The 14,832-nt window shown below is 39.7% G+C and overlaps 1 long non-coding RNA gene across 1 annotated transcript; it reads right to left on the bottom strand.

Annotated features, from left to right (window-relative positions):
• Positions 1 to 1,604: 1,604 nt before the first annotated feature.
• On the bottom strand, positions 1,605 to 10,899 carry LOC148655566 (uncharacterized). Its single transcript, XR_015941073.1, has 2 exons — positions 10,092 to 10,899; positions 1,605 to 3,932 (listed from the first exon to the last, which is right to left on the bottom strand). It is a non-coding gene; the product is annotated as an uncharacterized LOC148655566 (long non-coding RNA).
• Positions 10,900 to 14,832: the final 3,933 nt, after the last annotated feature.

Raw genomic sequence — 14,832 nt, 5'->3', positions numbered from 1 at the left:
TTTCAAACACTGATCTAAGAGCAAGTCAGTTCAATTGTAGTTCTGCTGGAAACAGACAGAATGCGCGTGTAGCATGGAATAAATGAAAAGCACATATGATGCAGGTTCGAGCTTGTTTGATCAAATAAGTGAACGGACCTAGCACATCTGTCTTAAGATTAGAATTCTGTGGAGGGCAGGGCTGCCCGCAATACTGCTGCTACTGTAGCTTGACTAGAAAGCAGAAAGAGTTCTACCTGTCAGCAGCTAGCAGCATTGGCTAGCTTGCGTTTGGAACTCTTTGGTGGGCAGGGTGCTGTAGTGACCTAGAAGATGTGGAAGCTGGAAGAAAGCTACTGCTTTTTGAGGCTGTCCGGACAAAATAGATAAGATGAGAACATATTCCAAGCTGAAGCTCCTTAAGAAGAACAGCTACATATGTGGTTGGATCTTTGGGAGGGGAAGAGAGGAGGGCTGACACCATACCAGTTGGACACCAGATGTGGAGTGAATGGGGGAACGCACCACTTTTGCAGCTTAGGCCCGAGCACTAGGGACTGCATTATCTCTGAACAAGTAGATCTGATTCTAGTGTAGACTGACGCCATGACCTTGAATCCATGGGGAGATTTAAGATTCAGTAACTGGGGGCTCCTGCATGGACAGCAAAAAAATGATTTGGGAGATGGAAGCGACAATCCAACAGATATAGACTGAGCTCATACATGTGGTGGGTTGGACGCACGACCACATATGGGAAAAAAGCGCAAGAAAGAAGAGTGGAGCTGGTAGGATTTGAAATAGAGAGAAGTGAAGGTAAAAGGGGAGACAAAACTGCCGCAGTTTTTCAGTTTCTGGGGCACTGAATGAAAAACACAGACAGCATGGTGGTAATAGAGCTGCTTGTTTTCAGGGAAGAGCTGAGGCTGAAGAGGCAAGAACATGACACCGGTCTTGTCTTTGTTGGAGATGGAGGTGATGAAGGTAAGGTCCCAGCAACATGTGAAACACATCTGTCCATGACAAAGCAAACTGCTGAGTGCTAGAAAAGGTATGTGCAGCATTGTGTTCTGCCATGAAGCTGTTATGTGTAGGGAAGTGGAAGTGAGAAATAAGAAGTGAACCTCCACCTGAACTTCTCTTCAATAAAACCATCGAGGGATGGACGTGTGTATGAAACACTTTCATCAAATATTGTGGGGAACCAATAAAATGTGTCAGATTCTTGGATATATGTTTTGAAGTGCAGAATTTAAATCAAAATATGTCATACTAAAATGATGCCATCTTTTGCTAAATGTCACTTGAAATCATGTATGATATTTTTGGTCATCAAGCTGTATGAACGACTGTATGTTGCTGATCCAGAGCAAGTAATAAAAGAGAGCATTAAGACTTCCTGGCCTGAAGGAAATGCCATCTTTTGGACACTAAAATAACATGTAGCATTCCCCCCAATGCATGCCTTGGCAGCGGTTACTGCACTCCACTGCTAGAATGACACATTTGTGTGCAGGTGCACATTACAAATGTATAGTCTCCAGATTATTACATACCATATTTCCACTGACATAGGCAGGAATATCTCTTCTGGTATGGTTCAGACACAGTTATCTCCAATGATGTTTGACATTGTGAAACTGAGTTTTATTGCGCTAGTATAAACAGAAGTAAAACAATCCTAGCAATTCTGAAAAAAACAGTAATTGAAATATATATTATACATTCTCCTCAATTATTGCAGACCATACTGCTTGGATTCTTAAGTTAAATATGGCCATACATTTACCATATGAAAAAAGTGATTATAAGAATTACAAAATTTTCTTCAATGAACATACAGTATAACTTTTTAATGTATTTTCTTACATCTCCAGCATCCAGGAGAGCTGCTATCCCTTAAATACAGTCCAAAATCTGGTTGATTATCTAGGATAAGGAGCATTCACTCTTATTTATAATGTCATGCTAAATAATTAACATAACGTTAAATTAAATTAACATAATATGAAAATCTGAAAGGTTCTGACATTCCACTTTGGTGTTGAGTGTAAAAATTCCTTGTTCTTTTTTATTATTAGTTATAAATTAGCATCTATGACAAACACTTAATTTGATTGTCTTATGCTGTTTTGTACTTTTAGTAACCGCAGTTATCCAAATAAATAATGCTGAAGATGCTGTATTACTCCTATAGACCAATGCAGTATTGTTCAGTATAGCAGAAAAAGGCCTTCATGTACAAAACTGCATTATACATTTGAACTGTCAGTTGCTTAACTTCTAAACTAAAATATTGGAAAATTGTCAAAATTCTTACACTAAACAGAAGCTTAATTACTTATTAAAAATAAACATATAATAAAGTATTTATGCAGAAACTGCACTTACAGTAATGAAGAGCAAACAAAGCAAAAGAATAATAACAGAAAACACTTTTGAGTCAACTTGTAGAATTAAAAACAATGTTGTATAGCTCTCCCTGTGTTAACAGAAGATATTATTGACTAATATTAAATAGTTACAACTGCTATTTTTAACAAATTATTAACTAAGGATTTTAACTAAAGGCAACAATAGTGAAACTTTTGCTAAAAGTTTTACTGAATTGCTGTTTCATCGCATAGAACATTATTAGTGAGAAAATTACAGTTGCTCTCTTTAGATAGAAATGAGTAGAATCTATCCATTTTCTTTAGATGTTTCGACTACTATGACATAATATTTTTGTAGAGCCCATACCTTTCAATGAGAAGTTATCTGAGAAAGTAAAATAAAATTCCTAAAACACAGTTTTACAAATTGGTAGCATAGATAACAAATATTATCAAACACTGCCATCTGCTGATTTTTCCTCAGTCTGTCTTCCTTAACTAAGAAAGAAAATGATAGAATAAAGTACTCAAGAACTGGGTTTAACAGTGGATAAAAATCACAGAATAATTCTGAAAAAAAAATATTTTTTTGGCAAATAATTGGATCCAATAATATTTTAGATATTGGTTCAGTAGACTGCATTTAGGCAGCTGTAGAGCAACAGCTAGTACTTTGACACCATTCAGAAAACTATTTGGACTATTTTGGATCAATGTAGGACCAAACACTAAACATGTTTGCTTTAAAGAGGTTTGTAATTTGTGCAACATGTGAAGCATCCTGGATGAAACCCAACAGCCAGATTACATCTATTCCACAAAAGCCACAAGATCCTGGAAAGAGTTCATGCACTACAGAAAGAATGAAAGGAACTGAGACCGCTCCAAGAACTGCAGGATTGGCTAACTCAACAGGCAGGGAGGTACTGTGTGCAGCCTGGATCATCAGAGTAGCTGAGGGAGAAAAGCTGCCCCAGGTGTTGAAAAGAGATAATATTCAACAGCACTTCCTAACAACCTCACATAGCATCAGTTGTTACCAAGCAAATTTGCTCAGTTCCAGGATGTGGAAACAGACAATGAAGACTTGGAAACTCGAGACAACTGATTCGAAGACATTACCCTAGCAGAACCTGAAAGTCAGATATTGGTTCCAACTACAAACAATGCCAGTCTTGCTGAAAATGCAAAAAGAGATGTGGTAAAGTCTGGTGACTCTGTTTAAAGAAGCTCTGTGCCAGGGATGTTCATTACAGACCCTGAAACACCAACCTTGTCTGGAGCTGCAGTGGCTGCTATCATCTAGTGTCAGCCTCAAGCAAAGGCAGGTGACAGTCCAGTTGCTGTTATCTATGTCAAAACCTTGACCTTGACATAAAATACACATTTTCCATTTGCAACAATTTCAAGCAGCTTGGCAAAAACTGGAAGAACAAAATGTTGTCTTCTCAGGAATCTTGTCTACTTCAAGGTAAAGAACTTTCAGTGTTAATCCATTAAAACAACACATGTCTAAGGATGAGGTGTGCTGAAGGAAGCTTGCTTGACCACTGGAAACCTTTTCATGGCAAAAGTCATCTGTAAAGACAAGAATGCTTACATTTAAATGAGGTGAACAACAGGCAGCCCAGAATTAGAATAGGAATCTGATGTGTTAAATTCATATTTCACCTTAATGGTTAGCAAGAAATCAACAACATACCTCAGGCTGGGGGAGGATCTTTTTATGCAACATTATAGGCAAAGGGTTGTGGGTTATTGTTGTCGGATCAATCACTTTGATGGAATGAGGAATGTCCTGGTGACCACAGGGGGTAAAGGGGATATACACTAGTGGCAGATGCAGTGTATGTACTGTTTAAAGAGCACTCATTTTTCTTCTCTGCTTTTGATTTTGAGCATTTTGATTGTTTTAATCTTAAACGAGTTGACCTTATTTAAATGAGTTGACCTGTGTTTTAGCAGAGGGGCCTGCTGTGTCATCTGTATTTATGCACGTAAAAAAACAGGCGCTCATGCATGCTGACAGTGTTCCCATGGTAACAGCTACTTATTGCAGATCTCATGCTCATGGACGTTGCATACTATAAGCAACAGAATAATAATTATTAATAATAATTGCTTACACTTATATAGCACTTTTCTGCACACTCCACTCAAAGCGCTTTACAGGTAATGGGGACTCCCCTCCACCACCACCAATGTGCAACCCCACCTGGATGATGCGACGGCAGCCATAGTGCTCCAGAACGCTCCCCACACATCAGCTGTCAGTGGGGAGGAGAGCAGAGTGATGAAGCCACTTCATAGATGGGGATTATTAGGAGGCCATGATTGGTAAAGGCCAATGGAAAATTTGGCCAGGACACCAGGGTAACACCCCCACTCTTTTCGAGAACACCCTGGGATTTTTAATGACCACAGAGAGTCAGGATCTCAATTTGATGTCTCATCTGAAGGACTCTCTCTAGCAGGCCTTCTTTTCAGTTTCAACTGATTCTCATTTCTACAAGGTTTGATATAGATTTTCAAGATTTGACCTTCCCAAAAAACCTATCAAAGTACTTTCTAGAACTAAATAAGAATTTTTAACCTCTGATGTCTTCTCAGAAATAGCAGGTAAAACATTTAATTAGAGTTTCACGTCAGATCTTTCTGGTCACTTTATACTTAATTTATCAAGGTAGCTTGAGGCCAAAACATGTCAATTATATTCAACATCTTACCAATGTTATTGTAGCTTTGAATAAGTGTCTTAAACCACTGAGAGAATTCCACACTCCTGAAAAGAAGAAGCTGTGAGAAATCTAAGTGTTGTTACATTCAGCTCAGTGCACACTTTTGAGGCTGTTTAATTAAACTTGTTTCCTTAACAACCATATGATTTTGAAAACAGGGGATTGTCCTGGAACAATTCAGTTAATGCATCTCATTCACAGGTTTGTTTGTGAATTGTTTTCGCAGGGATTTGATTCCCCTGGATTCAAAACAGGACCCTACCCAATGTCCCAAAATGCAGCAGTGACGACATGGGGGCGGAGCGGTGGCTCTGTGGCTCAGGATCTGCGTTTGTGGCTAGAAGGTTGCTGGTTCTAATCCTGCAGCCAGCAGAGGAATCCTACTCCATTGGGTCCCTGAACAAGGCCCTTAACCCCAACTGCTCCTGAGATGCTGTACAATGACTGGCCCTGTGCTCTGACCCCAAGCTTCTCTCTCTCATTGCCTGTGTGTCTCATGGGGAGCAAGCTGGGGTATGCAGAAAAGACAAATTCCTAATGCAAAAAATTGTATATAGCCAATAAAGTGATCATCTCTTATTTGCATGAATTCACATTTAGCAAACATCTTTGAAAAACTACTAAATCAGAAATCAAGAAGCCTTTATGATACATTTGAATATAATCAAATGCATGTTAATTCACGTGGCCTGTTTTTAAGTTTAAAAACAGGCCACTTAAGTTTTTTCTTTCAAATATGTGTCAGATGTGAAATTTTTACAGGAGATCTTGATGACTTTGAAAGGCAAAGGTGAGCACTTGGGAACATTTTAAAAACACACGACTTTTCCACCAGAGGGTGCAACTTGACAGATTCTGAATTCTCTGCTGTCTCTTTTCAGGTTCAAAGCAAAAAATATCTTCCCAGGTTGGCTAATGCGTTCTGCGTCTGAGCTGAAGTCATTTTGTATCTGAAAGGCTTTCAATTTTTAATTATTAATTTTCAATTAATAATGCTTTGTAACCGTCTTATCGATTATCATCACTTTCAGTAACTGCTTATCCAGTTCAACCAACTATGGTAGCCAGGGTCCTGAAACAACCACGCACACACTCACACCAGGGCCAATTTTTACATCAAGCCAGTTAACATACCATTATGTCTTTGGACTGTGAGAGGAAACAGGAGCAGCCAGAAGAAACCCACGTGCACATAGGGAGAACATACACACACACTGTGCAGATAGCACCCAAGGAATGAACCCACTGGACCAGACTATAACAGTCATGTGAATCTTAATTCAAATTATTACAGAAAAGGTGATTTTTAAATGACAAATTAGAAACTGGCCTACATACTGAAAACTGCATTATACAGTATCTCACAATCTTTTAATTGAACTTGAATAATCCTACATACTTTTGAGCTGTTTATTTTTTATATATATTTGGACATTACAGAAGGTAGGCATTTTGGTGGTGAAATATAAATATATATATATAAATAATATACCATATTATGAATGGTTCTGAAGGCAAATAATATTGCATTATAGTGATATTGTTTTATGAAAACTACACTATAAATATAAGTATCCATAGGAAAAAAAATACTTTTAAGGAGCATATACTAAAATAAAATACAGTAACACATTTAAAAGGTTATGAGTCTAAAATAAAATGAAAAGGTTACTCTTATTTATACATCAGGGGATGAATCAATGTGATGAATATACAGTATTTTTCACTATCCTCTCTGGATGTCTCTTTAATCTTTTAAATTACACTTGCTCATATTATGTCTGTTTCTTTGGATCTCTGAAAGCAGAAAAATATCTTATTAAGCATTAAAAGTGAAGATACTGGCACTTGTGAAATTTACTGTGGTACCAGCAAGTGATTATTTCTTTATTAATACTCTAGAACCCTACACATTGAATGAAAAGGCTGAAGAGTCCTGCTCCTATACCTGACTAGTACTATAGAAGCTTTACCAGTTTATTTTCTAGATGACAGGCCCTCATTGAGTTGGACATTTAGCAGAATGTTATTATAGACAATTCTCTCTACCTACTCTTCACATTAGCTTAGTTTTGCCCATTCTTCTTGGCAGATTTTCTCAGCTCTCCAGTGTTTATGGAGAGCAGTTCTCAGGTTGTGCTACTGATTCTCAAAAGAATTCAAGTCACTCCTGTGCAGCTTTGAGGTTGTGCTTTGGATCACCGTCCTGTCGAAGGTGAATTGTTGTTTTAGGTCTGGAGCATTTTTTCCTCTTAGATTCACCAGTGCTTTGCTCCATCTGTTTCCATCAGTCTTGACAAGCTTCCCAATCCCTCCTGATGAGAAGCAGGGCTGTAACATCATGCTGCCAGCACCATGCTTAACCAGTGCTGCATTATGCTGGCTCTGTGTCATGTACTGCCTTGCATTAAGACCCAAAAGTTCAATTTTTCCCTTCTTTAATCACAGCGCCTTTTGCCATATTTGCGATCACTTAGGAGCTTTTGTTGCAAACCCCTTGTGTGAGTTCTGAGGATTTTTGTTCAGTTCCACACAAGTCTCCTTTATGAAGCATCCAGAATATTGTTGCCGCATGGACATTTTTCTTCTATCTCAGCTACTGAACTCTGCAACTCTTTCACAGTCACTGTTGGTCTCGTGGTGGTGCCCCTAACCAGATTCCTTCTTACCCGACTGCTCAGTCTGGAGGGACAGCCTGACCTAGCCAACGTCTTGGTCTTTCCACTTTTTAATGATTGACTCCACCATGCTCAGAAAATGAAATGGTGTGTTGCCCTGTTCATGATTTGTGCTTTTATAGAACTTTATACCAGAACTGTTTTGAAAGCTCCTTAGTCTTCATAGTTGAATCTTAGCATGTGAATCACTACCTGACTGAACCTCAAAGTGAGCTGTGTTTTTATTCATGCAAACCACTATTATTGCACACAGACAGAGGGCACTGAATTATCCGTTAACGTAATTCGTATGCAGCAACAAAATGTGAAAACTCTGCAAGGGTCTGAATCATTTTGCAAGGCACTGGACTGAAACTTTGATTTAAAAAAATCCCAAACCGCATTCTGTACCTTTTAAACAGCATTAAAAGTGCTGTATGCTTTCAAGCTCTGTATTCAACGACTAACACAGAGTTGTTTTATTTTATGAGGGTATATTACTGTATATACTATAAAGCCGAAAAAAATATATACAGCACAAAGAAAGCTTACACTTGTTTGTAAAAAGTTAATAATATACATCATCCTATTCAAAGGAGCAGCTGGGGTGAAGAACAATATTGTAATCCCTAGATTTACTCATATCTTTCCATCTCTTCCTCTTTAGTGATGAAGCACAGTTTTGTGTTGGCCATCCTGATGGAAGTCTGAAAAGTATGGTGGGGAGGTGCTGAATAATATGTTGGTTGTCGCATACAACAGACCAAAAGGCGGAAGGGTGTTAAGAGGGAATCTAAGAGGGTCTGTAGTCCCTACAGAATCTGTTGAAGTGACTGATGGCCATCTAACTGCTAGATCGATCAAGTCCTGGCAATCAATTGCAGCCAATCCTTCTGGCTCATCCTAGCAAGATAACATGGTTGTGTAACAGCGGTGGCTCTGTGGCTAAGAAGCTGTGCCTGTGATTGGAAGGTTGCTGGTTCAAATCCTGCAGCTGGCAGAGGAATCCTACTCTGTTGGGCCTCTGAGCAAACCCTAACTGGCTGACCCTGTGCTCTGACCCCAAGCTTCTCTCCCTGTCTGTGTCTCCATGGAGAGCAAACTGGGGTAAGTGAAAAGATGAATTCCTAATGCAATAAATTGTATAGGGCTAATAAAGAAACATTATTCTTGTGAGGTGAGAGTTACTGTATATCACGGATGCCCTACTCACCAGACTTAAGACCATTGAACATCTGTGGGATGATGCTTGGCATCCAGAGTTCAGAGAACAGACAAGCCTTTTTGGCTTCTTTGGGAAAGGAAGAAGAATCCTACGAGACATGCAGCCTGCAACTTGGAGCAAAGCATGCACTGCAAATGCACAGCTTGTATCATGGCCACACACACTACTAGCCTGTGACTTTCACAATCCTGTGTTGATCAGCCCTGTTGATGACAAATGTTAATGATTTATTGAATAATGAATTTACTTATTTCTGCTCTATATACCACTTCTACAAAATGATGTCATTTTTCTGATAATAACTTATCAATTACCTAAATAATGTGTTTCTGCTATAAATGGTGAATTGTTTTTTTTCATCCTGTATATATCTGCACTATATTGTTCAGTATCCAGTCTTTCAACTGCCTGGTTTCACAGACTGGTGAAAAATGCCTGCTAATAACTTTTTAAATGAGTGATATAAATATTTTCAAGCCACTATTAAAACTGATAACAGATCACGACAATCTTTTGTTTTTCAGTATTTCCAAGTTATCTGATCTTATTTTGATGTTATCCTCAGATATCACAGACAAAACTGTAGTATCTTCGTTTGTGGTAACTAAAGAGTTATGTAAAGAACCTGGTCTGTCCTTACCATTATGAAATATCTTCCTTACAGATAATTGGTGTGTTTACCCTAGTGAAATGCTGAAATAAAATAATATTCAGTTGTTTATAATATTATTAATTATTTTCTTTAAAACAGACATGTAACGGGTATTATTTTATTTTGTCAAAGAGGGCTGTATGATCTGATATGACTAGTTCGTTCACCAAAATACCCCACATCCCACAGTTATTATTCTAATCAGCTCACCTCAGTGATTGAACATCCTTAGGACCATGAATTCTGTGTGCACTACAAGGTATTATAGGAGCTTGGATACACAATGCATCTTCGTTGGCCATTATTCTGTTATCAATAATTTACCATGTTAAGTTAGTCCTATCTTATTTTTTACAATTTCCTAAGCTTTCCAAATCCACAACGTTTAATGAATAGAAAAAAACAACATTACAGCATCATCTTCAGCAAAGGCATTACTAAAGTTGTCATGGAGATGTTTTTTACCTTTGTGTTCAATCCTGGTCGCCAGAACGAATCCCTGCTTTATCATCCTTGTTATTTTCCTTCTCATTTTAACCCTGCTAGGGCTCAGTCATTCATTTTTAAAGATCTGTGATGTCTAAAATATCTCTAATGTGTCTTTTCATCTTTTGTGTTGTCAACCCTGTACTCCCCATTGTCTTTGTTTATCCAAACGTCTGTAACACTACTGATATCATAACTACTGTGTCAGATTCCACACAAGCCTCTAATAATAATAATAATAATAATAATAATAATAATAATAATAATAATAATAATAATAATATGGTTTTATTGCCACTTAGTTTTTAAGCATGACCAATTCAGAGTAAAATTATTTCTGCTATAACGCGTATTTAAAAAAGCATTGGTGAACTGGCTTTAACGCAATTGGATTTTCAGAAAACTTTTTTAAATCGCAATACGCGTGCGTTTGCGCTGTATACCGACTCAGGTACAGCGGGACTGGTCACACCCGTTGCGCAGCAACACATTCTCTACGAGTTCTGTCAATTAATTTTCTTTCATTTCAAAACGACTGCTGTCACAGTGAGTGGCGAGGGTATGAAGCTCTCTGCTAGTGCCTTCGGTGAAGGTGAAGAGAAATGAAAGAACGTGCTGTCATTCACGGTACTTGGCTTAGTGTGTATTGTCAAATAACGTTTCCTACGAAAACGTGCTGCCGCCTCCCTCCACTGCGGAATTCCTCATCACTTAGCGGTGTAAACACTAACGCATACTGTAATCATATCGATCCGCGCCGCCTGGCCTCAGACTGTCCCCATGTCCTCCCCCCTTTTACCCCGGGTTCACTCTTTCCTGCCTTCTCCCTTGATAAAAATGGGGAACAATGTCTTGCCCCTCCTCTGAGTCTTCTTTTTCTGATTTTATGGTGAAACGTTTTCTGTATCATGAGTTTTTTGTTGTATTAGCTATATTCCTAATGTTAATATTGCTGTTTTCCTGGACACACTCCATTTCCACAAAATTTGGCCTGCCCCTCCCCCCAGCTCCACATTTCAAATACCCCTCCACTGCCTTCCTCCTAACGCCTGCCAAATGCGTCAATGTCCCTCCAGTTCAGGTGAAACCCAGCTACTTGCCCTCATAAATCTACACCCTCCCTTTGCTGGACTTGGCTTTTAACCAATTGTTAACTTGTCTCACTTTAGCTTGCTTTCCTGAGCTGCAGGTGTTCGTGATAGTGTGCTAGAGAATGGCAATGGTAAAGACCTGTCTTGTGTTCAACCACACAATTTGAATTTGGATTTTTTTTTTGGCTTGTGCCATTCGTTATAGTGATCTGCCCTGACTCTGTCATTTGGGCAGGTTTTTAGCCAGTGCGACAACCAGGCGATAAACTGGGAGAATCACTTTTCTGTTTGTATACACAGTTACAATATTGTGTCCTCCAATTAACCTGCCAGTATGTCTTTGGGAGGAAATCAGAGCACCCCAAGGAAACCCACATGAACATGGGGAGAACATACAAAGTCCACACAGACAGCACCAGAGGTTTGGAATTGAACCCAGGTCCCCAGCGCTGCAAGGCAGCAATGCTCACCACTGCAGCACCCCTGCAAACTTATTAAATACGAAATATTGTAATAAAATCTGAAATTAAAAGCCTTTCCTATTTGTTTCATGTTTCCTGGCTTATACAGAGATTCATCTTCCCTTCACGAATGTACAGTATGTTTTACTGACACATTTCTGGGATCTTTTAAAAAGTAGCTGTGTGATATTTTGGTGCTTGGTAGCAAGTAGCAAAATAGGCTGAATGGCTTCCTCTCCTTTGCAGCCCCCCTAAGCTTTTATTTTCAAACCAAGCTTTGCACAGTTTTTTGGGGGAGGGGGGAGGGGAGTCTCCTGCAATGGACTGGCATTCTGGCCAGTGTGAGATCAGTCATGCGTTCTCAGCCTTGTCTTGCTCTCTCTGGCTTGCTGCAGCAGTACAAGATGGCTTTCTGATAATAATACCAAATTCTTCATGACATTAATGAAATGCTTTCCATTCCAAAGTTTCCCAAAGCGCTTCACTCACCCCAGAATCCACCTGGCTAAAGGGCAGCGGACAATATGATCCAGCAATGTAACTTCACTGCTGTTTGGTAGATAAGTCCATTACTGCACCAATTCAATTAAGGCAGAATTTAAGGAAGGCCACATTGAACAATCCCACAGAGGAATTTAGATGTGATGCTCAGGCTTAAAATCCATTGTCTTATCCAAAGGATGGCACCAAAATGGGGAAGTGGTTTGGAGATGTAGACCCAAGGAAAGAGCGCCACCTTCTGGATCACCAGCATCACTTGCAGGAGCAACCCAGTTTTCCTTGTCTTCTGTCCCAGTACTGACCAGGCCTAACCTTGCACACCTGCTGGGATCTGACCAGATCAGGAGTCGAGCTGGTAGTAATATTGTCATCATACATCGCACGGATGGCTTGTCACTGGGTGACCCCGGCTTTTTCAATGCTACTGGCTTGAGCTTTGTCTGGAATGGAGTGTCTGAAGGCTAGGAGTGTCTTCACAGAATACAAAGTATTTGTGTTAGAAATAAATAATATGCATGCAGAAGGTGTATAGATTTTAATTAATTGATTCATTAACTGATTCATTTAAAAATTCAGACCTCTTTCTAAATCACTGTCCACTCGAAATGCAAAAAACATATGCTTACCTTGTGAAACATTTGACCTATTTAGGTTGGTTATTTTATGCTTATTTCAAGGTTTATCCTTATTATTTGTGCAGTGTATAAATAAGTTATATGAAGCAGAGCAGAAGTAGCAGATTGTATGAATCAGTGTATTGTGGTTACATTCCAGTGGGGATCTGCCAACAGCAGCTGCTGCTGTTTCAGCTGTAACACGGAGCCAAGCAGCTTGCCTGTGGTCAAGGCCTACAGCCAGTGCCCTAGAGAACAGACAGTAACTCTCACTTTATTGGTTTTTAAATGTGGTAGATCCCACTAAGACTCCCCCCGCCAGCTTCAAAATGACAAAATCTAGGAGAGTTAACTAATAGTTAGCTAATAATTTTGTAGTGCTGGTGTATGGATATTTTAAAGGTTCCATTTTCGATTTCTTAGGCAGTACTGAGTCTTTTGTCTGAGTTTTTGGAAATTCATATTCAAACATATTTTGCTGAGCAAACTATAAATAAAATTAATTAACATTCAACTTCCTTTACTAACTCATCTCTGAGCTCTTGTAAGCTGTGTTTGTATGGCAAGTCAAATTCTCATTTAGAGATATCTCTGAATGTATTTTTAATTTAACATTACTTTATTAACCCTTTACAATTTCTTGCATAAGGAATTATCTTTTCACATACCCCAGCTTGCTCTCCATGAGACATACAGATAGGGAGAGAGCCTGGGGTCAGAGTGCAGGGTCTGCCATTGTACAGCACCCCTGGAGCAGATGGGGTTAAGGGCCTTACTCAGGAGCCCAACGGAGTAGGATTCCTCTGCCAGCTGCAGGATTTGAACCAGCAACCTTCCAGCCACAGGCACAGATCCTTAGCCACAGAGCCACCGCTCCGCCCCAAGAAGTTGAAGATATCTTTAAATCATTTAGAGATTTCAAATTAAATATATCTATATGAAGTCTTTTTATAGGTATCTTTAAATCATTTAGAGATATCTTTAGCTGATTTATAGTTTGGTTCGCCATAGTATTGCCATAGTACTTTCACCCCAAAAACACTGAAAACTCTCTCCCTTTTTCACAGTTCCTTTGGCGACAACGACTCTGCAGTGATGACATGGGTTTCCAGAACCAAGCACTCAAAATGCACTCCTTTTTCATCAACAGAGGATAACCCACCCATGTTATTGACAGGGCCCTCCTCCGGGCCAAAAATAGCCCCCGTACCATCAACTCGATCAGGAACCCCCGCTTAACAAGTGCATTCCTTTGGTGCTTCCCTTCCACCCTAACACATTTTCTATCCCAAGGACCATTAACGACAACTTTTCCATCCTACAGGATGATCCCTCCACTGAGGCACTCTTTTCTGACCGCCCCATCATCCCATATCGTCGACCACCTTATCTGCACACAGCTCCCTTGACTGCCCTCAACAATCATCTACACCAGGGACTTTCCCCTGCAACAGAGCTCGCTGTGACACCTGCAAGTACATATCTAACACCACACTCATTCAAGGCCCCTCAGGACAATTCCGGATCTCCCAGGTGACCTCTCGTACCTCCAGCAACCTCATTTACTTATCTCTTGCAGGAAATACCCAGCTATCTATGTTGGGGAAACCAGAAGGAGACTAGGAGACAACTTCAGAGAACATGTTAGGGCTGTGAAGATGAAAGATTTCTCCAAGCCCATAGTTTCTCATTTCACCTCAGACGGCCATGATCACACTGATCTCCCAGTCTGCATTCTCAAAGAAGGGTTTCTCAACTCCCATAGCAGAAAGACATCAGAAACAAAAATTATCCTGAAACTTGGTTCACACCTTCCCATTTCTCTCAATGACAGACTTGTTTTTGGGAAATCTTCTCTAGTCACATGCAGGTTTCGACTTCACACCTCTCTTTACCTCTCTCTGCTTCACACCACCTGAGTGGCCTCTCTGCCTCTCCCCTTCTCCCTCCTCCTCCAACCTCCCAGCTTTTGTTCTCCTGTGCTCTTTAATCTTTGCTGTCTGCCCTGTCTTTCTCACACGTGAAGAAGGCTCCACAACCGAAACGATATGTT

The sequence above is a fragment of the Lepisosteus platostomus genome, chromosome 8 (assembly GCF_059453375.1).
Source record: "Lepisosteus platostomus isolate fLepPlt1 chromosome 8, fLepPlt1.hap1, whole genome shotgun sequence".
NCBI lineage: Eukaryota > Metazoa > Chordata > Actinopteri > Semionotiformes > Lepisosteidae > Lepisosteus > Lepisosteus platostomus.
This window is presented reverse-complemented; position numbering and strand designations above follow the sequence as displayed.